The sequence below is a fragment of the Microtus pennsylvanicus genome, chromosome 4 (genome assembly GCF_037038515.1).
Source record: "Microtus pennsylvanicus isolate mMicPen1 chromosome 4, mMicPen1.hap1, whole genome shotgun sequence".
NCBI classification, from domain to species: Eukaryota; Metazoa; Chordata; class Mammalia; order Rodentia; family Cricetidae; genus Microtus; species Microtus pennsylvanicus.
The window spans coordinates 65,354,391-65,381,407 of NC_134582.1; the positions used below are offsets into that span (position 1 = coordinate 65,354,391).

Consider the following 27,017-nt stretch of genomic DNA (forward strand, 5'->3'; position numbering starts at 1 on the left):
TTTAATCCTAGCACTCAGGAGGCAGAGGTAGACAGGTCTCTGCAAATTCAAGGCCAACCTGGTCTACAAAGTGAGTCTGGGACAACCTAGACTGTTACAAGGAGAAACCTTGTCTTGAAAAAAAAAATAACACTAAATTCAAAAAATTTAAAAATTAAACTTAAGTTTTAAAAAACTTTGATTCTAACACAAAGAAAAAAGGCTCCTTAAAATAAGCTGGAAAACTAACACCATTGGCGAGTCAAAGCGCAGAAGAAACAAAAGCCTAGTCTCCTGTTCTCTGCAAACATACTGGGACAGAGATTTCACAGGACCTGGGTTTGCAGGAGCCGCCTCTTTCCCTGCTGTGTCTAAAGGGCATTTACACACATCTCCAAGGAGTTCGAACCATGTCAGCTAGGGATCGACATGAAGAACACTGACTGAATCGTCTCTTCTCCCAGAGACCCACAGTCTAGACTCAGAAGTGAGTAGCCTTGTGTCACCCCATGGCTGGCTGTGTGGAGAGGCTTCTCAAGGGTCTTCCATGGCAGGTTCCTCAGCTGTGACCTGACGACTGTTCTCTGTGAAGCACCCTGACTTCCACGCTCCACAAATGGGACACTCGACTGTGATCACACTGCACCTGGTAAAGAGACGCTGCTGGTTCCAAAATTCAGCCCCTGGGGAAGACATCAGCTGAATTTGAAAATTGAAATGTATGCCCTGGCAAAGCTGAAGCAGGCATGGGCAGCCCGTATATAGCAGTTCCATAGTTCCATTTAATTTGCCCATATTGGGTTTCGTGGTCTAAGTTAATAAGGACAACTGACCAGGTCTCTTCCTCAAGAGGGCACCAGATCTCACTACAGATGGTTGTGAGCCACCATGTGGTTGTTAGGAGTTGAACTCAGCATCCTGTTCTTTGACAACTTTACACACTCAAGAACACAGTCCAGGGGCCTAGAGAGATGGCTCAGTGGTGGCTCACAACCATCTGTAATGAGATCTGGCGCCCTCCTCTGGCATGCGGGCATACATGGAGGCAGAATGTTGTATACATATAATCAATAAATAAATCTTTAAAAAAAAAAAAAAAAAACCACAATCCAGATGTAACTGGAAAACGGACTCATCTTTGCAGGGGTGGAGCATTTTAAACTTCTCTAAATTTGTCAAGCTTGTCCATTCGCACAAAGACTTCTATGCCATTAGAAAACTGACCTTTTCACCTTGTCCTATGGCAGTGGGAAAATGCAAAGGGGGAATTTGCTCTTGGGTTCAAAGACAGCTTGGTTTGAGTCCTTTAGCTGACACCTTCCTCCCAGTGGGTACGTGTACAGTGAAGGAGACCTCTGTCACACTGAGTCGTTCAGACAGAAGCTGGCCTGGGCCACTCCAGCTGAGAGTCCTGGACCCATGCCAGTCTTGGCATCTATTTCAGCCAGAACAGAGCATCAGCAGGCATGAGGGGAGGTGGTTTGACAATCACGGCCTTCCCACAGGTCAAAGCTGGTGCTGATGTCCAACTGGGAATCTCAAAGGCTAGTTCCACTCTTCTTAACCACACAGACCCCAGTAGGCCCCTTCTGACGTAACCAACAAATCCACCTGGATGGGCTGCCAATCACGGATCAGCAAAGCTCTCTCCAGGCACTTTCAGCAAATGTCAGCCTCCAAGTGGTCCTCAAAATAGGACTTGCCTTTGTCAGTGTTCTCAATAGGTATCATTTCAACCCCCCATTCCCTATCATCCTGGAAGCTTCTAAAAAGATTTGGCAATGTTCCAAGACAAACTTTTCACTTTCTGTAGTTGTTGGGGGCTGGTCACCAGGCTCCCAAATAAATAGAGTGTAATGATTCAGTCACACAACATGGCTGACACTTCCGGGTTCCAGGGCCACGCATGTGCGGACAAGCCCTCAGGCAGAAGTGCCTAATCGCCCCCGAGAATCTTAAGGACCCCTCATGACCCATGTGCAGCATGGTTGCATCATCTACGCATGCCGCCATCTTCAGCCCTCTCTCTCTCTCTCTCTCTCTCTCTCTCTCTCTCTCTCTCTCTCTCTCTCTCTCTCTCTCTCTGCACACTGACTTCCCCAGGCCTGTACACGCCCCCTCTAATAAACTCCTTAGCAGGTTTGTCGCGTGTTCCGTGTTTCCTTCTCACTTGTGCCAGGTAATTTCACAGAGTCTTTTTCTTCCGTAAGAATACCCAGCCTGAGCTTGACTTGTTTCTGGCCAGCTTTTCTAACTTAAATTAACCCATTTCTCTTCTATGTTTTGCCTCTGGGCTTTTTACTTTTTTTTATTATTTTATATATCTTACTCCATGGCTGGCTGTGTGGCTGGATGACTGGCCCTTGGCATCCTCCTCTCCTTCCCCTTTTCTTTCTCCTCCCTCTTTCTCTCTTGGGCCTAAATTTCTCCTCCTATTTATTCTCTCTGCCTAGTCTCCTTGCTTATTTCTCTCTCCTGCCTAACTATTGGCCCGTCTGATCTTTATTAGATGAATCAGGTGTTTCAGACAGGCAAAGTAACACAACTTTACAGAGTTAAGCAACTGGAACATAAAAGAATGCAACACATTTTTTGCATCATTAAACAAATGTTCTACCGCATAAACAAATGTAGCACATCATAAGCTAATATTCCACAACAACTTTCCATTTTAAAAGGAGCCTTCGAATTAGGGATAGTCAGCCAGACTGATTTCTGCTTTCTTCTGAACACATAAAGGAAGCTATCCATCCATGGGTCCACGAAGGCCCTTCCACAACAACCGGGCTGCCACGGCACAGTGAAGACGTAGGTGCACTATGGATGCTGGCGGTGGGTGGCTCTGCAGCGGGCACAGGAGGCAGAGGGTCACACAGCATGTGCAGGTTCAGAGAAACATGGTAGTGGGCACTACAGGGCCTCAGGATTGGAGGGATGCAGACCAACTCCTTTTGATAATCCGGTTCTGCTTGGCTTCATTTCACATATCCATAAAAAAATATAAAAAAACTATGGAAAGTTACTGTAAGGATTTTTTATTACTAACCATTTGTAGAAAACATAAAATTGATTACATTTTCCCACTGAGGAGCACTGTGAAAACATGAACTCCCAGAGAAGGTTTATGTCTTGTTTATTACCTTGTCTAGGTTTAGTCTGTAGCGGCATTTCAATTGCATTTTAATAAATAAAGCTTGCCTGGTTCTGTCTACAATAGTCAAAAATGTAAAACATGCATCTCTCCCAAATAAAAGACATTACTAGATGATTTCTAGTTCTATTGAAAGTGGGCATAAATATATAGTTCCAGGAGGCGCTCTGGCGACGACACGTGTTAAGAAAAAATTAGTGGTTGGAGATGCTTGCCTATCATGCAAAAAACTCTGGGTTTGATCTCCGGCACCACTTAAAGTAGGCTTGACAGCTCCAGGCAGTCAGGAGGTAGAGGCTGAGACCCAAAGTCCAAGGCCATGCCTGGATTTCCTAACTAGTTAGTAGGCACAGTGGGCGAGACTAGCCTGGAGTACAGAAGAGCTGGCACCTGGGAGGAGGGAGGGGAGAAGGACTCACCTGGGAAGAGGAAAGGGGGAGAAGGGCTCTCTGTAGCCACACCTGGAGGAAGAAGGGGGAGAAGGACTCCCTGCAGCCACACCTGGAGGAGGAAGGGGAGAAGGACTCCCTGTAGCCACACCTGGAGGAGGAAGGGGAGAAGGACTCCCTGTAGCCACACCTGGAGGAGGAAGGGGGAGAAGGACTCTCTGTAGCCACACCTGGAGGAGGAAGGGGGGGGGAGAAGGACTCTCTGTAGCCACACCTGGAGGAGGAAGGTGGAGAAGGGCTCTCTGTAGCCACACCTGGAGGAGGAAGGGGGGGGGAGAAGGACTCTCTGTAGCCACACCTGGAGGAGGAAGGCAGAGAAGGACTCCCTGTAGCCACACCTGGAGGAGGAAGGTGAAAAGGACTCCCTGTAGCCACACCTGGAGGAGGAAGGCGGAGAAGGACTCCCTGTAGCCACACCTGGAGGAGGAAGGGGAAAAGGACTCCCTGTAGCCACACCTGGAGGAGGAAGGGGGGGAGAAGGACTCCCTGTAGCCACACCTGGAGGAGAAAGGGGAAAAGGACTCCCTGTAGCCACACCTGGGAGGAGGAAGGCGGAGAAGGACTTGCTGGCTGTAGCCACGTAATTCCCTCATTGTCTTAGAGCTTCGAACGCTGCTAAAGAAATGTCTGGTACATGCCTCTTTTGAAGAAAGTTTCCAAATGCTTCTAGAGTTTTAAAATAGCTTTAGATCAGTATTGTTTGGGGATGGTGGGGGAGGGGAGAATTGGCATTCATCGCAAAGTGGGGACTGACCAGAAATTTACTGAATGTGAAGTCTACACAGGAGTATGACCCTTTGATTCAATAATCCTCTCCTGGGTAAATGCCACCAACTCCATTACTCCAGATTTCAAGATGACTTTGCAGGGGTGAGGGGACTGGGAGAAGAGGAGGGAGAGAAAACTGACTGGGATGTTAAATAAACAAATGTATGTTTTTAAAGAGATACTTTTGGCCTGAACATTTTCCTTTAGTAACATGTAGTTCCAAAGCTGTACTCAAAGTTTTGTTTCTTCTCCTCCTCCTTCTTCTCCTTTTCCTCCTCCTCCTTCTCCTCCTCCTCTTCCTCCTCCTCCTCCTCCTCCTTCTCCTCCTTTTTCTCCTCCTCCTCCTCCTTCTTCTTCTTCTTTTACTATTCCTGAGAATTCTGCTCTAGTTCTTAGGGAAGACTTTGGATCTTTTTTATTTCCCTTTTGGTTTTCAAGGCAGGGTTTCTCTGTGTAGCCCTGGCTGTCCTAGAACCCTCTCTACAGACCAGGCTGGCCTTGAACTCAGAGATCCACCTGCCTCTGCCTCCAGGTGCTGGGATTAAAGGCGTGCACCACCACCTTACTAAACTTATTCTTGATTTGATACCTGGAAAACTTCTCAACCTGGTCCTTGGAGAAGAACCCAGGTTGTTTTCTACACGTGTGGACGGGTACATTTTCTATGCCTACATATACTTTCTGTGTGTTTACATGTTCACGTGTGTGGCAGCCAAAGATCAACATCAGGTGACCTTTTCAGGGGTCTTAGTCACTGTTATATTGCTGTGAAGAGACACCAGGGTCATGGTAACTTATTAAAGAAAGCATTTAATTGGGGGCTTGTTTACAGTTGAAAGAGTATTAGAGTCCACGATCATCATAGCAGGGAGCATGGCAGCAGGTATGGTGCTAGAGCAATAGCTAAGATATTACATCCCATCCACAAACTGGAGAGAGAGAGGGAGAGAGAGAAAGGACCTGGTGGCGTGGGCTTCTGAAACCTCAAAGACCGTCCCCAGTGACACACCTCCTCCCGTAGGTTAGTTTGAATACTTGGTTCAGATAGTAGAACTGTTTGGGAAAGACTAGGAAGTGTGGCCTTGTTGAGGATGGTGATTCACTGGGGGAGGGCTGTGAGGTTCCAAAAGACCTGTGCCATTCCCAGTGTCTTTTTGCCTCAAAAAAGTGACATTTATTCAAAGAGAGAAAAAAAAAACAAGATGTCCATCCCTTGGCTCCCTTCCCTCCCCCCCCCAGCTGTTCCTCAGCCCCCCAGGACTGAACCCTGGCTATGGCCAGGTAGCAGGACAGCCCCTCAAATGAGGTCAGCAACATTGAGGGGCATCTCTTCAATGGAAGTGTTGTAGAATGTCTCAATGTCTCGAAGAGTCCTCTTGTCCTCTTTCATCATCATGTTAATGGCCCCACCTTTACGGCCAAAGTGACCACCACGGCCAATCCTGTGGATGTAGTTTTCCCTGTTTGTGGGAAGGTCGTAATTGATGACTAGGGAGACCTGCTGCACATCAATGCCTCTGGCCAACAGGTCAGTAGTGGTAATTAATACTCTGCTAGAACCATACCGGAACTCCCTCATAATCATATCTCGTTCCTTTTGGTCCATATCGCCATGCATGGCAGAAACAGTGAAATCCCGGGCATGCATTTCTCAGTGAGCCAATCCACCTTCCTTCTGGTACTGATAAAGATTACTGCCTGGGTGATAGTCAGGGTTTCATACAAGTCACACAAGTGTCAAGCTTCCACTCCTCTCGTTCCACATTGATGTAGAATTGGCGGATACCCTCCAGGGTCAACTCTTCCTTCTTAACAAGAATCCCAATGGCGTCTCTCATGAACTTCTTGGTCACCTCAAGGACATCAGAGGGCATTGTAGCAGACAACAAAACTACCTGTGTGTTACTGTTGAGCTTCTGGAATATATCATAGATCTGCTTCATCCAGTACAAACATCTTAATATATTTTGGCGACAAGTATCTCTGGTTAAGCATATCAAACACCTGGCCAGGAGTGCCCACAATGATATGGGGGACCTCCATCTACAGCTTCTGCACCTCAGCACGCACATTGGTGCCCCCAATACAGGCATGACAAGAGGCACCCATGTAGTCTCCTAATGCCGTGACCACTTTTTGTATCTGCTGAGCCAACTCACGAGTGGGTGCCAGAACCAAAGCCTGAGTGGCCTTTAGATCTAACTCAATCTGTTGCAAAATTGATATGGCAAATTTAGCTGTTTTCCCAGTCCCAGACTGGGCTTGAGCAATCACATCATAACCCTTGATACAAGGAAGAATGGCTCGCTGCTGGATGGCAGAGGGCTTCTCAAAACCATAGGCATAAATACCACGGAGGAGGGATTCTGAGAGATTCATGTCATTAAAACTATCCACAATCTCATTCCAGTTACTCTCGATGACGCCTTCGGGCTCCATCCTGTCAGGGCCATTGTCTCTGGATCTCAGGCCTCTCACCCCCGAAGGAAAGTGGACCTGGCAAAATGGACCCGCCCGCCCGGCGCCGGGTGGGCTCCTGGTGGGTTAAGCTCAGTCCTGGCAGTCAAGAAAACCAGCACCCTGAATGGCCGGTTTCTTCTTCCCGGACCCACATTCCAAGAGCGATGTGAAGACCCAGACACCCCTGCTTGTTGCGAGTGGTACGGCCAGAATCCTCCGGAACCCTCGCGCGCTCCCTGCCCAGCACAGGGAGGCAACCAGACCAGCAGGCTCCGGGCCGCGCAGCCCTCCCAGTGTCTTTCTTTACCTTGTGGATTGTGGATCAAGATGTGAGCTCTCAGCTATTCCTTTGCTCCACTAGAATGAACCCTAACCCTCTGAAACCATAAGCCCCAAATTAAGTGTTTTGTTTTATAAGTTGCCTTGTTCATGGTGGTATATCACAGCAATGCAAACGTCACTAACACGTTACAGTGTTTCTCAAAGAATCTGGAGCTCGCTGATTGGTTAGGCAGACTGACCTAAGAACCCTAGGGTTATGACCAGCTCCCCAATCCCCCAACCCCTATCCCTCACTCCATACACACCAGCACCAGGGTTGGAAACTTGTTCCTTTGTTGCATAAGGATCCTCATGTTCTCACAGCAAGTTACTGACTGGGTTCTCTCCCCAGCGCCCCACTTCCTTTTTGCTACTGCTTTGGCTTTGTTTGTTTTCCAATACTGAGGTTTGAACCTAGGGCCTTGAACACGTTAGGAAGCCTCCCTACTGCGGAGCTATATGCCCAGTCTCAAGTACTGTGTTCTCTTGATAAGGAGCGATTCCTACTTACCAAGTGAGTGATTCTCCTTATGTTGGCATCCTAAGTTCCCTCCTTCACGTGAACAGTGACTTCGTACAGCCTCCATCTTGTTACCCAACTCTAGCTGCTTTAATTTCTTCCATGAGCCCTGGATGTCCCTTCAAACACAGTAACAGTTCAAAATCTCCTAACTGACTCACAGTGATGACCCTGAACTTTCAAGCACCCTTCTTCGCCCTGTATCAGGTCCGGTTCCTTCAGAATTTTCTCAGTTATTATACCTTGTCTCATCCTGGCCTCAGCATCTCCACTGTATCCTCCCTCACTTGAATTGGAAACCAAACAGAGATTCTTGACAATAAATGTCTGGAATGGTGAAGGTATTTTCTCTAGCCCTGCAGCATCTCTGTGGTATGATTGGAGAGGCTGGAGGACAGATGGTAGTGACTCAGGCCAAGCTCCAGACCCCTACATGTTTCTGTTGGTAGTGTTAGCATCCTAGAAAGCCACTTTTAATAAGCAGTATGTGCCTATAATGATCAGAAAACCAGGAGTTCAAATCCCCAGCACCCATGTAAAAGGCGGCACATTCCTGTAACTGTAGGATGGAGGGAGTGTATTAGTCAGGGTTCTCTAAAGGAGCAGAACGGACAGAATGAACAATGCACACACATATATGTAAGTATGTATGTGAGTATGTATGCACATGTATGTAAGTACACACACATATATGTATGTGTATATATCAATTTATTAGAGGGGCTTATAGGCTGGTGTCAGAGTAGTCCAATGATGGCTGTCATCAAGGATCCTGTAGTTAGTTGTTCAGTCCAGAAGATATAATGTCTCAGCAGTTCGAATCTGGTGCTGGAGACCTAGAGAAGTCCTAAAGAGCTGCCAGTTCCCAGTCCACATTGGAATCCCAAAGACACAGGTTCTAACACCAGCTAAAAAATGGTTCAATAACAGCGAGAGTAAGGGCAAGTGAGCAAAAAGCAAAAGCTGCCTTTCTCTATGACGTTTTCTGTGGGCTGCCACAGGAAGATACCAAGTTTAGGGTAGGTATTCCCCCTCAAACGACCCAATCAAGAAAATCCCTCCCAGGTGTTCCCAGCTTTTGGGGTTTTAGCTTATTCCAGATACAGTCAAGGTGACACCAAGATCCGTCACCCAAGGGCATCAGAGACAGGAGAATCGCTGAGGCTTGGTGGCTACCATCTTAGCTCCTGGTTCAGTCAGCAGGAGGGCCTGTCTCAAAAGATTAAGATAGAATGATAGAGCAGGCCTCCCCACACCCTCCTCTGCTTTCCCGACACAGGCACACACACAGGCATGTGTACCACATACACTCATAGATGTTCACACATACACCTATATACATATGTTAAACGTGTGTGTGTGTTTAAGGAACCCCAAGTTCTTCAGTGGCATGAATAAACTTCCTAGTCTTTCCACATCTTACCATTCTTATTTGTGGATCATATATGATGGCTTGGCAGCTATGAAGTGGATTCATCAAAGCTTGTTAAAGGGTCTTTAAAAAAAATAAAAGTTCCTAGGTAGAATTTTTGGGGCCACTTATGTAAACCATCATATTATTAGCAAATAGAGTTCGATTTCTTCTTTTCCGATTTGTATTCCCTTGATTTCCTTTTGTTGTCTTATTGCTCTAGCTAGGACCTCAAGAATTATATTGAATAGGTATGGGGAGAATGGACAACTTTGTCTTGTTCCTGATTTCGGTGGGATCGCTTTGAGTTTCTCTTCATTTAGTTTGATGTTGGTTGTTGGTTTTCTGTATATTATCTTTGTTATGTTTAGGTATGTTCCTTGGATCCCTGCTCTCTCCAAGACCTTTATCATAAAACGATGTTGTATTTTGTCAAAGGCTTTTTTGGCAGCTAATGAAATGATCATGTGGTTTGTTTTGTTTTGTTTTTTCAGTTTGTTTATATGGTGGATTACATTGATAAATTTTCCTATGTTGAACCAACCCTGCATCTCTGGGATGAAGCCTACTTGGTCATGGTAGAAGATTTTTCTCATGTGTTCTTGAATTCAGTATTTTATTGAGTATATTTGGATCAATGTTCATGAGTGAGATTGGTCTGCCATCAGAGAGATGCAAATCAAAACAACTCTGAGATTCCATCTTACACCTGTAAGAATGACTAAGATCAAAAATACTGATGGCAGCCTATGCTGGAGAGTATGTGGGATAAAGGGAACACTCCTGCACTGCTGGTGGGAGTGCAAACTGGTACAGCCACTTTGGAAGTCAGTGTGGCAATTTCTCAGAAAATTAGGAAACAACCTTCCTCAAGGCCCAGCAATATCACTTTTGGGTATATACCCAAAAGATGCTCAATCATACCACAAGGACATGTGCTCAACAATGTTCATAGCAGCATTATTTGTCATAAATAAAACCTGGAAACATTCTAAACACTCCTCAGCCGAACAATGGATAATGAAGATGTGGTACATTTACACAATGGAGTACTACACAGTGGAAAAATATAATGACATCTTGAAATTTGTGGGCAAATGGATGGAACTAGAAAACATCATACTGAGTGAGGTAACACAGACCCAGAAAGACAAATATATGTACTTACTCATAAGTGGTTTTTAGACATAAAACAAAGAAAAATCAGTCTACAATTCATAATCCAAGAGAACCTGGACAACAAAGAGAACCCTAAGAGAGACATACATGGATCTAATCTGCATGGGAAATAGAAAAAGACAGTATCTCCTGAGCAAATTAGAAGCATGTGGATTATGGGAGAGGGTAAAAAGAGAGTGGGGAGAAAGAGAGGGGAGGAGAAAAATATATAGTTCAATAAAAACAATATAAAAAATTCAAAATTTAAAGAATTAATTCATTCAATATTTCAGTTTTATTTAGTTTGAAGTATGTATTCTAGTCGCTACAATTCAGTTGTAAAATAGAAGGAATATGTACAAAGCTGCTTTTGGAGACCCGAGAATCCTTCAGAGGGATATCATTAAGTACATAATTCTCACCACATCTGTATGATAGAAAAATTGGCCTCTTCCAGTGGTCTTCCTTAGAACATTGATTAAAGCCAGTCCCAAAAGGCTGCCCCTTGGCAGCAGAGTACACAACTTTGCACAACTTGTCTTTCCTCCTCAGTATGGTGATACTCTCAGCAATGTTTGTATTCTCTAATCCCCTGAAGGGCCGTTATAAACACCTCAGCTTTCTCTGGAGCTTAACATCCATACAGTTTCAGATCAAACCCACCTATCCAAACTATGCCCCGCATCCTAATGCTGCCTGGGCCACAGAGCTCAATTTGTTTGGGGTTTCTCTGGTGCTGTTGTTGTTGCCTTACTTTGAATAAGTAAATTAACCAACGAGTGCCTGAGGACACATGGCACTCGTTCAGGGCTTGTGACACAGGAGGGCAGGAAAGCTAGGATGTAATATCTGCTAATGGAGCTCCCAGCTCGTGAGGGGTTTGTGTTTCTTTTGTTTGCACAGTTGAAATAGGCAAAGCTACCCCTTTAAACGACAGGACCCTTTTGTCCCTATGAGGCTTCGGTTATCAGGCCACAGCCTGGCGGTTTGAAACCGTTTCCTTCCCAATTAGTTTGCAGTTGGGTGATGCTTCGTGCTGTGTTGAGGTTTCTCTACCTTCGTTTGACCTTCAGCAGCAGCTGTAAAGCTCTCTGCTTAGCGACAAACAGCACATCCAGGCGGGAGGCACGGGCTGTGTTTGCTCAAGAATTTTGTGCTTGAAACCTTCTGGCTCCAGAGAATTTGGGGACTGAGGGCTGTCTGTACTCAAAGGCTTCCTCTGTAACCAAGACACTGTCTTGAAAGGACCACAGGAAATGAAAGCCCAGGGAAATCTCCCACACATTTAAGGCATTAATAGCAGTCCAGAGAAAAACACCCTTATCTGTGGATTCTATCTCTGCAGCCCTTATCTGGTTTGAACTGAGATTTGGGCTATTTACCCTAAAGCCAGTCCTTTCAGCCCTCCCAGCACCTGCCTTCCTGTTCCAAAATTATTATAGCCTGCAGACAAAGCATGCCTAAAACCTCTGTCTCTGCTCCTCTCTCTTTACTGCAGCCAGTCAATTATAACACACAAGTGAACCACATAGAAGGACAATGGAAGCACGGGAGTGTCAGCTACAATACAGACAGTCTGTCCAAGAGGATCCAAAAGCAAAGGCAAGATCAGCCCCACCATGCCCAGTATGTCCCAGTGAGATTTAGGAAGCATCGGCATGAGCTACTACTGCATCAGATACAGTCAAAAGCATAATTATGAAAATATGAGAGATCTGAGCCTGGGAACATAGCTCAGTTGGTAGAGTGCTTGCCTAGCATGCATAAAGCCAGGGGTTCGAGCTCCTGCACAGTATAAAACCTTGAAAAGGGTGGAGTGTGTCTGTAATCTCAGCCTTGGGAGGCAGAGGTAAGACTCTGACAAAGTTTGAGGTCATCTTCAGTTATACAAGTTTGGGACCAATTTGGATTTCATGAAACCTTATCTCAACAATGCAAGAAAGAAAAGTGAGAAGAGAGGGGGAGGGAGGGATAGAAGAGAGAGAGAGAGAGAGAGAGAGAGAGAGAGAGAGAGAGAGAGAGAGAGAGAGAACTGTTTCCATGAACATTTCAGAGTAGCATGAAGCTACTGGAAGGGATATAGGAAGTTTTATGATTTTAAAAATCCTGGCGTGCCCCTGGTGGGCTCACAGAGCAGCCGCTAGCCCGGCAGAGACGGTTGCCAGAGTGGTGCATATTCCCAGCGGCAGACACATGGCAGGGCAGGCAGTGGGCTCTGGGAGCTGTAAGATCCCCAGCAGTTTACAAGTGGTGGCTCATCCGGGGCAGGCTAGTCCCAGCCATGGGGCCCAGAGAGCCACCCAAGCGGGTAGGTGAGCAGGCGGCGGGTAAAAGGCTTACAAGACACAGTAAATAGGCATAAAACTGAACATTTATTACGGAGAGGAGGGGAGGGAAGGGGAAAGGGAAGGGAGGGGAGGGGAGGGGAGGGGAGGAGAGAGAGAGAGAGAGAGAGAGAGAGAGAGAGAGAGAGAGAGAGAGAGAGAGAGAGAGAGAGAGAGAGAGAGATGCGTGCACACGCCAAGAAGACAGTAAGAGAGATTCAAGATGGCGGGGGAGTGGGCGTGGCTTGTCCCTTAAAGGGACCAGAGACAGGAAGTATTAAAATAACACATACTTGCCAGGCGGTGTGGTATACACCTTTAATCCCAGCACTCAGGAGGCAGAGGCAGGTGGATCTCTGTGAGTTCGAGGCCAGCCTGGTCTACAAAAGCTAGTTCCAAGACAGGCTCCAAAGCTACAGAGAAACCCTGTCTCAAAAAACAAAACAAAACAAAAACAAAAACCACATACTTAAAAGAAAATGAATTAAGATTCTTTACCTTAAAACTTCAGAAATGCTTCTTTAATTATGAACAAATAGCTATGTTTGAATTTTCAAAAATGTATAGCAAAGCATGTTTTCATATGTTCAGTCATATTTCCCAAGAGAGGGAACCGAGCCTCTCAAAGCTGTCAGTCAAAGGAAAGGAGTTAACCCTTCAGCAGCTCTGCGCACTGCCCTTTCAGCATGCCCCTGCCTGCCCTTTTACATAGCTCCGCAGGAATCACCAAAGGCGCCACCAAAGCAGTGCTGGTAGAAAACTGAGGTCTAAGTCCTCCACACGCTTATTCTGCATTTTACGGGGAATTTCCCTCTTTGAACGTTTGAGCTATGGACCTTATGCTGGGTAAGAACTCTGAAAAAGCAGAGAAACGGCAAGTTCTTGTAACCCAGATGCAAAGCCAAGTAATGTGGAAAGGTACGAGCTAAGGATCCCAGGCACACAAAGAAGGCCTCTCTGAGCTCACTGTGTACAGCGGGAGCATTTGCCTGAGCATCAGTTCTGCCTGGAGCACCTCCATCTGTCACCCAGTAAATATCAGAGCAGTACTTAGACAGCCGAGACAAGATCCAGTAGCCAATGTGACACATTTTCAAGTGAGATCTAGGGACTCTCGATTGTCATCTATACTAAAGAGGCATCTATCCCACCTCACTTCCTTAGCAACGTACGAGAATAGCTAAATTTGAACAGACAATAGCATACATGTACTGTCATTGGGACTAGGAGACGGTTTGGAGTGGGGCATGGTGGCTACACCTATGAACACTGGAGCAACTGAGGCAAGAGTTCTAGGGCCAACGTTGAGGCCAACCTTGAGCCTGTGGGGAGTTTCTGGACAGCCTGGGCTACAGAGTGAACCTGTGTTCCCCAAACAATTAAACAAACAAAAACAGGCCCTGGATATTAAAGCAATGTGCTCATTGCTCATCCCTGGGAGAGCATTGCTCGTCCCTGGGAGAGTGTGTGTGTGTCTGAGACAGGGTCTCCTGTATCCTTAAACTCCTACACCTTCTACTTCAGTCTCCTGGGTGCTTAGCTTAAAAGTGTGCGTCACCATTCCCATCTTGTTATTTCATAACAATGTTGTCTGTAATAGAATTTTTTCCCTAAGACTCCAGGTTACACAGGTCCCCAAATGTATCAAAACTCAGCAAATATGCCCTCCAGACCTATGCACCTCATTGCATGTAAATTATACATCAAAGTTATGAAAAGAAATCTTGAAATTTAGTTAGATATAAGCTCTATAAAACAGTTTGAAGGTTACAATATGGTGTCTTCAATTTACTTTCAAATGTATCCCCAAAAAACATAGATTTGGGATGGGGATATAGCTTAGTGGTAGAGTTCTGTCTACTAGGCTCCTAGTTCATACACACAGACACACACAGACACACACAGACACACACGGGGAGGGGGGAGAGAGAGAGAGAACAAAAAAGACACATTCATAGATGGACAGATGGATGAACACATAGATGATAAGCTTTCAGTCCTATGTCCATGTTGAAGTTTTTATAAATAAATTTTAAAATTAAATCTACTAAGATTTAGGACTATGCTCAAATGCTCAATGTCTCTCCTTCTGTCTCTCTCTCTCTCTTTCACACACACATACAAACTTCACATTCACAATCATTTCCAAGTCTAACTGCAAATCTCATCTATGTGATCATAAGTATTTCAATCATAACGTCTTCCCAGTCGCTCTCAGCAGCACAGGAAGAAAGTGTAAGCCTGTGGCAAACGTTTGCCCCACCACTTGGGTAGGCTTGGACCTGGCTCTGCTAGGTTAGAAGACATATTGTCTATTTTGTGAGTTCTGCTGTGTTGCCAGCCTTTCCTTTTGATCACCAGCTCACAAATAATTACATAAAGACTTATTATTAATTATAAAAACTCGACTATAGCTTAATTTTGCTCCTAACTATCTCTTACAACTTAAATTGACCCATTTTAATCTACATTCTACCACATGGCATTACCTCTCTTCCATCTTTCACCTTCTGTTTCCTCTCCCCATCTCCTGACATCTTCTGTGCACCTAGATTCCTCCTCCTCTTCCTTTCCTCAGAAGTCCCACCTATCCTCCTGCCTAGCTGTTGACTGCTCAGGTTTTTATTCCACCAATCACAGAAACATACCTTCACACAGTGTAGAAATAGCCCACAACAATTACCCCTTTTGTCTAAACAAAAGAAAAGGTTTTAACTCTAACATAGTAAAACTATATGAAATAAGAACAGTTTTCAAGGAGCCAGGCAGTGGTACCACACACCTTTAATCCCAGTACTCAGGAAGCAGAGGCAGGCCGATCTCAGTGAGTCAAGAAAAAAATTCAAGTAAGAATTACATTCACAATGTTTAGTTCATATGTATTTAATGAATTTGGAGAAAATACTGTGTTGTTTATCCTATCTTAGTGAGTCCAAACCATTTTCTATCATAACTTGTATTATCATCCTATCTTTTTTTTTTAATTTTTTTCGAGACAGGGTTTCTCCATAGCTTTTTGGTTCCTATCCTGGAACTAGCTTTTCTAGACCAGGCTGGCCTCGAACTCACAGAGATCCGGCTCCCTCTGCCTGGGATTAAAGGCATGCGCCACCACCGCCCGGCCTCATCCTATCTTTTAAAACCATCTTCTTCGATAAACAACTTAAGTTTTTATGTTTCTCAACTTTATAAACTTATTTCTTATGTATGAGATTTTTTTTTATTTGGTAACAAGGAAAACTGTACACTATCTAGTTTCAAATCCCCATCAAAGACCCAAGAAGGATATAATATTGCCTCATTAAACAGGAAGTGCAGAGCAAACAGCTTCCAAAACTATAGAAATGACAGGAGCATTGAGCTTCCTGGACAGTCACCAAAGTTTCCTCTGCAAGGTTGGGACATCTATCTTCAATCTACAGGCCTCGAATATCTGACAGATATTTTTGTGAAGCAGGAAATTTTTGAAGGATTGCCCTACCTTGGCAAAGCTCAACAGTTGCCTTCTTTTGTGTTCTGATTGTCCAATTGGGACAGCATACTGTCAGTAGTCAAGGCTAGGGCAGTTTCTGCCCAGGGGCTAACTTTGCCACAATAAAAGCAAACTCAATATGGAGGGTCTTTGGGGTCCATCATCCTTTATTGAAGTAAACTGATGCTGCCAGGAGCAGACATGTCTTCCTGTCATGAAAAGCCTTTGGTTCTTAAAACATCTTAAATGCCATATTTTGTAAGTCTTCTCTGAAGTGTTTGAAGACTACCAGTCTATCTAAAATACGTCTTTGTTTGACTTTGAAAACACACCTAACATGGCCATAAATTTGATTATTAGATGATAACTACTAACCTATAATTCTTAATTATCCTAAATAGTTTGCAATAATAACTTTCAAGGACTAGAAATTTGCATTACTTTGTTAAATGAGCTGCATAGGTACAATACCTTCAATGAAAGTAGAAACATATATGTAGTATAACAAAACTAATCTTAAATTTGTATGAATATGCGAGAATCCATACTAATGTAAAATATTTGAGACTATCCCATCATCTTAATACTATATCCCTCATTTTCTTTCAGAAAGAGATCCCTGAATCTAATCTACTTTGTTCAGTTTTTCTTTCTGACCAAGACCAATAACAACTTGTAATTAACCCCCTCCCAAATGTTGAAAAACATACATAACCCACCAAATGACCAAAAAGCATCCCAGTGCCTGGTAGAGTCCAGAAGAGAATGCAATCCCTAAGAGTTTAGAGTGACTGGCTGTAGTAAACTGCCTGACGTGGGTGCTGGGAATCGAACTTAGGTCCTCTGCAAAAGTAATCTACTAGATATTTGTTCATTTAGGAGGAAAAACTGCTCTTGAGAATATGTCTATTTGGAAGCACAGTTTTACCATCTAGCTTCCTTCAACTGTTCATGCAAAACAGTCAAAAGAAGGTGAGTGCCAGATGCAGGAGGCATGTATACCTGTTCCACAGGAAGCCCCACACTGACTAAGTCACAGCATTAAAAGCCATGTCGAGGCTGGAGAGAGCTCTGCGGCTAGGAGAGCCTACTGCTTCTGTGGAGGAACTCAGTTTCGTTCCCAGCACCGATATCAAGTGGTTATTAGAGACTTGTAACTGCAGCTCCAGGGGATCTGACACACTCTTCTGGCCTCCAGGGCCACCCGCACTCGTGTGTACAAACCCCCTCGCAAATGCAGGCATATACACATAAATAAAAGTAATTTTTAACTAAAAAGAGAAAAATCAGTGTAAACAACTGGGGGTACTGGGCCACTTGGGCTCATTGCTCAATTTCATAATTTTCCTTCTTTGATGCCTGGAGCATGCGCACACACACCATGGTCCTTTCCCCTTCTAGAAGGCAGCACCCTTCTTTCTCATGAGGACCGCCCACCCACACCCCTGCTCAGAGCACTGAATACCTCATCAGCCTTTCCTTAGCCTGCACACAACCCTGATGTGCTGAACAAAGAACTCTGTGTCTCACGGGGATGCTAACAATGAAAAAATAAAATCCCTGTGACTGCACCAGGATTAAACCCTCTCCTTGTTCTCTGGGAATGCCTGTTTCAACATCAGTGATTCTTAAAGAAAAGCTTCCTAAGGGGTCAAAATTGCATAAGTGATCATAGATGCCACACCTCATGAGGGAGTATATTGCAAAGATTGTGTCCCTGGAGACTCTACTTCCTTTTTCTCTGCAAAGTTATCTTAGCCTCAAATATGAGGGAGGTCACAGCATATGGCAGGCAACGAGGCCAGCAACCCACTCCGTACAATTGACTCCCACTGTCTACTCAGGGTATTTCGTAGGCAGACTCATGATGCACATCACAGTGGGCTCACCTCCTCTGATGGGAAGATTTAATTATGGTTTCAATAGACAACACATTTTATAAGAAAGTCAGAGAGCTGAGGACTGAGATACTTGAATGGAGGACATGCAGGTGGATAACTTGGGAACTGAATATAAACCTGACTGGCACGTAGGGATATAAGCAGCCTTCCTTCCAGCAGACCCTGCGGATGCTTTCCCAGTATAGATGGAACTGTCTGGTCATGACTGCTGCTGTGTCAGCAAGAGCGACATGTGTTCATCACTTGGTGTTGTCGCTACTCACCACACAGAAAGCTTAGATAAATGTTGGCTGAACTAAGACATAAGACTGCAGGATGACAGAAACAAAATCAGTATTTACACAGACTAGCACCCAGAGTCTCCTAGATTTAGATCCTGTCTCTGATGCCTATGAGCTCTGCAACCTTAGACAAAACAACACCTCAAGTGTTATACACACACATACATGCATACACACACATGCACACACGCATATATATACACACATATATACACATGCACACAAATACACATATACATTTACATACATATACACACAAATACACATATATTTACACACATATACACTTACACACATACATACAAATACACACACATATACATATAGACACATACAAAAACACACATGCACACTGTGTTCTTGCTTTCTCTGATGTAAAATGAGAATAAAACAGACCATAGAGATGTTAATGACTGAATAAAATAACAAATATGAAATATATGAAACCCCGTCCCACATGTGATATGAGTCATATAGATGTAAATTACTGTCTTGATTTGGGGAGTGAAATTTGCGTGAGAGTTTTCTAGATCTTCTTGCCAGAAAATAAAGAGGAAACTGATTCAGAAGCAGGACCCAGACACTGCCCTACAAAGGCCATGCACCTTGTGAGAGGAATGGAAAGGCAATCCCAGTGTCCTCATCATATGGGAGGAAATTCTTTTCTAGAGCTTTACTCACTCAAAAAGTTTCAGTTTGGGCCCCCAAATGATGCGGTCACCCCACACAATCTATCTTCAGACCTTGATTCAGAGTGAGAAAAGAATTGAGTGTTGTCCCCTGCCCCCCACAGAAAATATTCCTTTTTAACCACTCTAGAAATGGAAAGTGTAGGACGCTGAGGCACACCAGAGAGTTGTGCCTGGTTGGGGTAAGAAGAGAGGCCCTTCAACTGCAGAAATGTTGCCCTAGGAAGCCTGCTGCCTGGAGGAGAATTAGCCTGCAGGAAAGTCAACTACACAAGAAACAGAAGATGGGGAGGACTCTGGGACACCCACCGTGATGCTGCTGTGCCATCAGGACAGGAAAGAAGCTGCTGACCCAGTTCCTGCCTCTCCACTGTCAGAGTCTACCCAATGGCGGGCTCTTCTGGATGGGGTAGCCTGCTGTAGCGAAGGACTGGGGATTTGCAAGAACACTTGTCTGCAGAAGAAAGTCTCTTTCTTCAAGGTAGGCTCTACCCTTGCAGGGCTTGCCTAGGGAGGACCCCTAGCTACAAAGTGTAGGGAGAAAGTGAGTGGCCAGAAGCAGACATTTCTAATGAGGTCCTTTTCCTTTGCATTTTTTATGGCAGTAGTCTACAATTGCTCGTTTTAAGGACTGAGTTAATACCTTAACTGTTTGGGTTTTGTTTTGTACTGTTTTTTTTTTTTCCAAGGAAGGATCTCTTGTAGACCAGGATGGCCTCGAAGTTGCTACATGATCAAGGAGAACCTTGAACTTGATCCTACTGTCTCCCACCCCAACCCAGTGCTAGAATTACAGGAATACACCACTAGGGTTTATGCAGCATTGAGGATAGAAAAAGGTTTTGTGCACCGTAGGCAAATGGCCTAGCAACTGAGTCACATACATCCCCAGGAAACTCTGACTGTTTAGTTACATTCATTCTGGGACAGTCAAAAACAAAGAGCAAACCACGGTCTTCATTTTTCTTCCCTGGACTATAGGTCTGCACTAAATACATGGCTCCCTGCTCACATTGTCCAGGGGACTGTGAAGTCCTTCACCTAGACACCTGCAGGAAGAAGGAAGACAGAAAGGTGCCTGTGTCACTGCAGACAAGTCAATAAGGAAGAAAAAGACTCGATCAAAAGACACGGGAGATAGAGGAAGAGAATTACCTGGTAAGCCTGCAGCCTGCTTCCCCTGGGCCCTGGAACTGGAGGAAGGAAGAACCATGTTGTTTGTTTCGTGCAAATGATCCTTCTAGACTCACCTTGAGCATGAAGTGGGCTGCCTTCCCCACGGATCACAGCTTCTGGGATATTTCATGACTCTTCTGTCCTCTGGGACAGAGTATCCCAGACACTCAGCCTAGGCACTCTTCTCCACTCTTTTGAGTTGGCAGGAACCCTCAAGATCCAGTGTTTCTGTTGCTTATATTTACCTATTCCAAGGACAATAGTAAATTAAAACAAAATATTTTAAAGCATTCATACAGCCATCTCTTTTAATCAGAACATGAATTTGCTACATGCTAGCATAAAATCACAGGTAACATAAATGACATTTTTGTTTTGTAATGACCACAAGAAACTGCTCCCAAAATAAAGGAAAAGTAGATGCGGAGCAAGCACTGTGTCCTGTTTTCAGCCTCTCTAACATTTGTCATAATAAAAGGTACTTAGCTTCTCATATCTGCTTCTCTATTCAATTTGCTTCATTATGTTGTTTTAATTGTGTCTGAAGAAAACCCAACCTCACAGTATTAAATGTTTGAAGCCTCATAACCCTCAGAGATGGTCTTGAGGTCCACAAACCACACTGCAGTGTCTGCAAGATCCCAAATCATATAGGAGTGTGGCTGAGGCTGGGGTCTCCCCTGCACCCCACCGTCCATCTGTTCACCACATAATGGGCTTTATCCCACTCTTCCTAGCCCTCTTTCTTCTCAGGTAGTGGGGGAAAGTCATATGCCAGAGTGTCTACCATTTGAGAGCTGCCCGCACGGATAGCTGAACTGCCAATCATGAGTGAAACAAAACCACACACTTTGCCAGCATATTCCCTGCTATGAGCATCTTCTGGGAACCCAGGACAAGCAGCTCACTGTATTTCCAGTCACCCAAATGTCAGTTGTCTTTTTGCATCAAAAATGTCTTGGGCAAAAGGTTGTGAAGGGCAGGGACATCTGGACCCCGAGCTCAGAAGTTAATGTTAAGAGTACTTATTGCTCTTCTAGAGGACGCAAGTTCAACTTCCAACATCCACGTTTGGTGGCTCACACCTACCTCTAACTCCAGTTCCAGGGCATCTACTACCTCTGGCCTGTCAGAACCTGTACTGATATGCCCCCAGAAACACAATAAAAAATATATACATATCTTTTTAACATGTCTTACTGGCTAGAGAGATCATCCCATCAGTAATGTACTGGCTGTGCTAGAGTGAGGACCTTAATTCAATCCCAGAACCAATGAAGAAAAGAACAGAGAGGTAGTGTATGCTTGTGATTCCTGGGGAAACAAAGCAGCAGATCCCAAGAGCTCCATGGCCAGCCAGTCTACCTTAACAGCAAGTCTGGGGTCAAAATGAGGGACCTTCTCTCAAAAAGCAAGGTGGTGACGCCTGAGGAAATATACTCACGATTGATCTCTGTCCTCCTCCACATGCGTGTGGACATGTGCACCCAGACACAGGAGAAAAGCGCACACACCTGCACACACACACATACAGGTACACACACCTGCACATACACACACACATGCACACACCTGTACACACACACATACATGTACACACACCTGCACATACACACACCTGCACACACACATGTACATACACCTGCACACACACACATACAGGTACACACACCTGCACATACACACACACATGCACACACACATATATACACACACCTGCACACACACACGTACACACACCTGCACACACATACATGTAGACACACCTGCACATACACGCACACATACACACACCTGCACACACCTGCACGCACACACACATGTACACCTGTACACACACATGTACACACACCTGCACATACACACACATGTACACCTGCACATACACACACATGCACACACACCTGCACACACACACATACATGTACACACCTGCACATACACACACCTGCACACACACACATACATGTACACACACTTGCACATACACACACCTGCACATACACACACACATGCACACACACCTGCACACACATAGAAATGCATCCTAACTGTCATTATCTCCGTAGGGATACCTGTGAGACATTGATGGCTTCAGAACATTTAAGAGCTTCTGCTTGACTTTCATTCCAAGACATAAAGCTATCCCCCAAAAAGAAACATAGAAACCATCTTGAAAAAGTTTAAGTAGGAATGAAGACCAAAAATCCAAGACAAAAGATAAAAGTACAGACAGCTGTTTATTTTAAAAAAGCATGTAATTATTTATACATGCCATTATCCTTCTCTAAACATTTATTTATGTGGTGGAGGGGCATACAAGTACCAAAGCATATGTGTGAGGTCAAAGGACAAGCTGCAGGTTGTAGTTTGTCCTTTCATCATGTGGGTTCTGGAGAATCAAATGCGGATTTAAGTTTGGCAGTCAGCACCTTTACCCAGGAAGCCATCCCAATGACCAGTCAGTATAGTTACTTTACAGGTCGCGTAAAATGGTTCAGCAGGTAAAGGCATTTGCTGCCAAAACTGACAACTGCCTCCAGGAACCACATGGAAACAATTCCTTCCTTCAAGCTATCCTCTGAACTCCATGTAGCAAAAGCACCTGCAAACGCACATGCAAATACACATGCAAACATGTGCATACTCACACACACACATATGTTATAGAATATTAGTTGAAAATGCTTTACATTTGTTTATGCTGTGAACATTTGTTTAATGATGCAAAGATGTGTTGCATTCTTTTATGTTGCATTTGTTTAACTCTGTGAAGCTGTGTTACTTTGCCTGTCTAAAACACACGATTGGACTAATGAAGAGCTGAAGAAAGAATAGACAGAGTTGGCAGGCAGAGAGAATAAACAGAAGAAATCTGGGAAGAGATCGGGGAGTGAGGAAAGGAGAGGAGGATGCTGGGGGCCAGCCACACAGCCACATACGGAATAAGAAGGAAAGGAAAAGGTACACAGAAATAGAAAAAGGTAAAAGCCCAGAGGCAAAAGATAGACAGGATAATTTAAGTTAAGAAAAGCTGACTAGAAACAAGCCAAACTAAGACTAGGCATTCATAAGAAAATATAAGGCTCTGCGGGATTTATTTGGAAACTGGGTGGTGAACCTTTCAAAGAACAAAGAGTAAAACAGTAGCAGCAACAGCAACAGCAACAGCACACACACACACACACACACACACACACTCACAAATCTAATAAAAAAATTTTAGAGAACAGACTTTGTAAAAAAAACAATTTTACAGGGCTGGAGAGATGGCTCAGCAGTTAAAAGCATTGCCTGCTCTTCCAAAGGTCCTGAGTTCAATTCCCAGCAACCACATGGTGGCTCACAACCATCTGAAATGAGATATGATGCCCTCTTCTGGCTGCAGGCAGACACACAGACAGAATATTGTATGCATAGTAAATAAATAAATATTTTAAAAAAACAATTTTACAAAGGGAAGTACTTTGGAACCAGAATAGAGATGAAAACATCATTTATACATTACAAATCCCTTCTTATAAATAACCGAAGTATCTTTACTTCCATGCTCAATGGGCAGCCAAGGTACACAGCTCTTTCACCAGCATCTCCTAAGACTAGAGTTGACTCTGTTTGTGTGGTGGTGGTACGGGGGTAACCACAGATCTAAGACTAGAGTTGACTCTGTTTGGGGGGGGGGTACGGGGGTAACCACAGATCTAAGACTAGAGTTGACTCTGTTTGTGTGGGGGTAAGGGGGAAACCACTGATTTCCACAGATCTAAGACTAGAGTTGACTCTGTTTGTATGGGAGTGCAGGGGGTAACCATTGATTTCCACAGATCTAAGACTAGAGTTGACTCTGTTTGGTGGGGGAGGGGTACGGGGGTAACCACAGATCTAAGACTAGAGTTGACTCTGTTTGTGTGGGGGTAAGGGGGAAACCACTGATTTCCACAGATCTAAGACTAGAGTTGACTCTGTTTGTGTGGGAGTGCAGGGGGGAACCATTAATTTCCGTAGACCTAAGAATCGTTCCCTTTTCACTCTTATTGCTGCTTAGCCGAATGACTATATGATCCTATCTTTGTTCAGATAACTCAAGCAAGGCAGGGGAGCTTTTTGAATGACAGCGCATACTGTTCCCTGGTGACAGGGTGGTTGCTGAGCTGTCAGATACATGTGCATCCTAGCAATGATCCCAACGCTTGCAGTTGTGGCCTTGGCTATGCCGTCATCAAATGTGTGGCAGGGGTGGGGGAAGATGGGAGTGGGGAGGGTGGGGGTAGGGAGGGTGGGGTGGGGAGAGTGGGGGTGGGGGGGTCGATGCACAAAGACTTCCACCTACTCATTCTTGGCTCTGGAAAATGGAAGAAGTAGCCTTCTCCTCCTGCACCATTTACTCTACCCTGATGGGGGAGGGGCCTTGCATGCCTTTGCTTCCTCTTGGAGCCCTGAAGCTTTAATCATATGAAGACTGCTTAGGGGAGCCCTGTCCAGTCTCTGCCCCGAGAAGGACCCTCGAAATTTAGTCAACTGTGAAAAGATGAGGTATGGGGGCTCAGGCTGATTCTCAAGTCACCTGTCACCTCTGCTTAGCAGCTTCCCAATCTAATTGTTACCCCTAAAGAGTCTGCTCCCCAATTTCCTCTCTCTCTGTTAAATCTCTCTTCAAACAGCCTTGTCCCTGTGAATGAACAGAGAGGCTGAATGGAATCGGAGGTACACACTTGCCCAGTGTGCAGAGAGGCTGCGTGGAATCGGGAGCACATACTTGCCCAGTGTGCAGAGAGGCTGTGTGGAATCAGAGGTACACACTTGCCCAGTATGCAGAGAGGCCGGGATCAGTCCTCAGAAAGTCCCCAAATTCCCTGAGCGCACAAACGCCACATTCTTCAATTTATCAACTACTGCTGGGTGGTGGTGGCGCACGCCTTTAATCCCAGCACTCGGGAGGCAGAGGCAGGCAGATCTCCGTGAGTTCGAGGGCAGCCTGGTCTATAAGAGCTAGTTCCAGGACAGGAACCAAAAGCTACGGAGAAACCCTGTCTCAAAAATTAAAAACAAAAATTATCACCTACCCCAGTACCCTCAAAGCCCTGTTCTCTGGACACTGGAAGATCTACACCAACCACAGAATCCAGGAAAGAACACCTGGCACCACCCCCACGTGATGGCTCACCAGAGAGGCATTCTCAGAACTTCAGCTGAAAAGGCTCTTTGAGGAGTTTCCTGCATCCCCACAAGAGATGTTCCCAAAGGGAGATTCAGGTCTTCCCCACCACTACCACCACCACCACCACCACACAAGTGTGCATGCTCACACGCACACACTGATTTGTTTCACAACTTTAGTTTACAGTTATCTCTTTGCAGGAAATCAACCCACACTTATTTAATCAGCATCTACTATGTATCTATCACTTGGAGCCTTTCTGATAAGAAACAGGGAGGACCACAGCACAGTCTCTGCCCTCCAGGATGTGGTGACCTTTTTAGGAAGACAAAGCGAACACCGAACAATTAAATGCTGCCCCTGTGGGTCTAAATCAGGCAGAGACTTGTAGGGAATCGAATGCTAGAAGAGGGAGAATTTGTCTTAGGACTTGAAAGACATGCAGGATTTGAACAAGGAGAGGAGAGAGGTCACTAAAAGCCAGAGGACATCGTGTCATTAAGGGCACTAAGAAGATGCATCATTAGCAAAACAACAACCCCCCCCAGGATGCCTTGGGATGCAGGGTGTTAGAGACTAGAGTGTGGAAACAGAGGAATCAATGAGTTTCCACACGAGCCTCCCTGCTTTATAATGCTAGGATTTCCTGCAAACCAGGGCGAACTGGCATCCAGGTTAGTATTATGAAGTTACTGGACGCATCTTCTGCCGAAATCTAGTTTGGACTTTGGATGTTGCCCTTTTTTATTTTTAAGCATTATTAAAACAGCCAAAGAGGGGAGGCATCCATTTTAATGATTCCTGCGGGCAGTTGTTTCGCCTTGAGCCCTTCTGAGCCTTGGATTCCAAGGGGGCCCTCCAAGGCAGCCTGGAGAGGTAAGACAGATAACGCAATGAGGGCCAGCATGCCTTAAAGCAGTTCCACTTGTTATTGGGTGTCCACTTAGGATTTTTCAAAGGAACACATAAATAAATCCTCGGTACAAAGGCGCTCTTGGTGGCCAGGCTTTTGTGTGTTATGAAAAGCAGTTATTGGCTTTCATAGGTAAAATCTTTTTTTTTTTTTTTGGTTTTTCGAGACAGGGTTTCTCTGTGGTTTTGGAGCCTGTCCTGGAACTAGCTCTTGTAGACCAGGCTGGTCTCGAACTCACAGAGATCCGCCTGCCTCTGCCTCCCGAGTGCTGGGATTAAAGGCGTGCACCACCACCGCCCGGCGTAAAATCTTTTTTTAACGCATGCACACACACACATACCGCAGAGGCCACCACAGCTACCTACTTGTCGATATATAGAGAATGAGCAGCCAGCGTACTGGAGCTGGCCTTAAATATCAGGCTAAGAAAATGGATGTAAGGAGGCTAAGCCATCTCAGCGATGCTGATGTTGACAGTGAGAGACGTCAATGCTGAGCAATAACTGTGAGCCAAGCGCTATGCATCAGGTAGATTATGAATTCGGTTTTTGCCACAGTCTTAGGAGACACAACTAAACGACAACTGATTGACGTGTAGCTGGGACAAGGTACAACCTAGGGTCATCCGGTTAGGCTCTAATGTCATCGCTGTGGCTTTATAATAAAGCCCTGTACCCATTCTTTAAATGTTATTTGACAAAAATAACCATTTCTCTAGCGTTTTGGGGCTAAATGAACTCTTCTCTGAGCCTGCCTATAAGGAGAGAGAAACTCTCCGACGTATTGTCCTTGCTTTTCTAGCCGAGCCTGCTCTCTTGCCCGAAGAGTCCAGAGCCCACCAAGCTTGAGACAACAAATGAAAACGAGAAAAGGGAGAGGAAAGCAG

At 45.0% G+C, this 27,017-nt stretch overlaps 1 pseudogene; it reads right to left on the reverse strand.

Annotated features, from left to right (window-relative positions):
• Positions 1–5,558: 5,558 nt before the first annotated feature.
• On the reverse strand, positions 5,559–6,819 carry LOC142848701 (eukaryotic initiation factor 4A-I pseudogene; annotated as a pseudogene).
• Between the last annotated feature and the right edge of the window lie 20,198 nt (positions 6,820–27,017).